Here is a 2262-nt window from a genome sequence, read left to right as displayed (position 1 = left end):
TGTAAATCTTTCCATGCTTGCCAACTTGTCCCCAACACGATCTCCTTCAAGTGGTAAGTGCGACATAACGACACTTCATCAATGCTACTTAACATGTGTCTAGTCATCTTAATGGCATCTCTTCCATTATACCTAACTTTCACCACATTTTTAAAACATTGATTATGTTAAGACCATGTCTCCCTCAATGATCACATTTTTAAAGTTAGTCCTCATTAGCAAGATGACCCCATGATAAAGTGAAAGTAACTCTTCCATGTTAGTAGTTAGAACTCTTAGGTTAACCAAAAAGGCAACCAACATACCCCCTTTTGAATCTCTCAAAAGACCACCCCCACCCGCCTAACCTAGGTTGCCTATGGAAGACCCGTGAAAGTTTAACTTACCCACTAGGTCAAGTGGGGAAGGTTGATACCTCCCATTTGATGATATAGTTCTATGCCACTAATTTACGGGCTCATTTTGGAAGAGTTGTCTTTTTTCTATTCTATTGTAACTCGTTTTGAAATAGATATTTGAATTCATTTTCAAATAATTTTTTTTACAGTGAAATAATTGTATATTTTTTTATGTATGATGTCATTCTACATATTTTTTTGTCAATAATAGATTATATTTCTAAAATATAATATACAACTATACCACTATTCATCAAAAAATAAAAATAAAGCTATCCATGTTCATTTCTTCTTTAAATCAGAGTGTTCTCAATGCAATTACACATTAATCATTTTATTGTGTGTGTGTGTACAAATTTATTTCTACCACTTCAAAATTTCACATATCTAATCCAATAGATATTCATATATTAAAAAAAATTAATAATTATTTATAATATTCATATAAAACATATCTTTTTCTTTAATAATTATGCACAAATGTGTGGATAATTATTCATCATGCATACCAATTATATATAATATGGTATAAAATTTAGGGACAGTCTAATCTTAGACAAAATGCACTAAAGACAAAATAAAGTCAAACTTTTTTTTTTCCAGATTCAGAAAAGTGTAATGATTTTTTTCTTTTCTTTTTTTCTTTTTCAACTACAACCTATGTGGATCATGAAGATCAAATGGTGAAACTTTTAGAAAAATCAATGATGTTTTCAATTTTTTGAAAATTGATCAACTATACAATGTCCTAAAATTCATCAACAGTTTTTATTATTATTATTTTATTAGATGATGTCATTAAAGTTAATAATTAACCCTATACCATTTCCTAACATTTTGACACTATATTCTTCTATCTAAAATTTTTAATCTTATTTACCAAAGGCAATTATTTAATGTCCCTTGCAAAAATAGTAATAAATTGTACCTAGCCGTGGGCATAAAGCTAAAAACGTACAGTGTGAAGCAAAACGCGCCATTCATATTCCCCAAATATCGTGAGTGTTTAATGGCCGTTGGTCGCTTTCAGTTGGGGTTGTACGTGGACCCCACGAAATACGGTTTAGGTGACGACAATGATAAGCCTCCCAATTTAGTAGTATATCGATGCCATATTTTTCTCGCCTATGGAGTTTACGTGGCTATGACATCATCACAACACCCGGCATATTCCCACTTTATTTATTTATTTAAACTGATAGCTTCTCCTAGAATGTAAGTATTTTTAAAAATATTTCTTACTTGCGAAATATTATAGTGGCTTGTCACTTTTTCTTTAAAAAAATTAAATTTTAAAAAAAAAAATTCTTACTTGCGGGTCTAATCGGCAGACTATGTGTACACTGTCCTGTGCAATGTTTTTGATACTAAGTTGAATAAAGGTTGAAGATGTATGATAGATTATTCAAAATAATAATTAGATAATTATAATTTATTTAGAATAATAATAATAGAAAGGTGTGTTGAAAGTTAATAAATGATTGATAAGTAGGAGATATTTTTTGCAACTGAAATTGTGATATTGTTATTAGGATTCAATCGTGTAGTTTTTTCAGTCAAACTCAATGACTCAAGTTTTATGAGTAGTGGCTCACATAAACTCATCTCTCATGAGAAAGAATGAAATAATTAGCATTCATTAGATCTAGGTGATACTCATAGAGGTGGAACAATAAGTGCTAATTGCTCTATTCTTTCTCATGAAAAATGGGTTTGTGTCAAAAAACTACATAATTGAATCCTAATAGCAATATCATATTTTGTCTTGCTATGGAAACTATCTCCTATTTATCAAATTGATGAGCTTAAGGAGCCTTTTTAATGAGTGGTTCATAAGGCACAACACTTGGTGAAGGTTTTACAA

Source organism: Cupressus sempervirens, chromosome 4 (genome assembly GCF_028749045.1).
Source record: "Cupressus sempervirens isolate cs-2001-9-10 chromosome 4, ASM2874904v1, whole genome shotgun sequence".
In the NCBI taxonomy this organism is placed as follows: domain Eukaryota; kingdom Viridiplantae; phylum Streptophyta; class Pinopsida; order Cupressales; family Cupressaceae; genus Cupressus; species Cupressus sempervirens.
Note: the sequence above shows the minus strand (reverse complement) of the source record.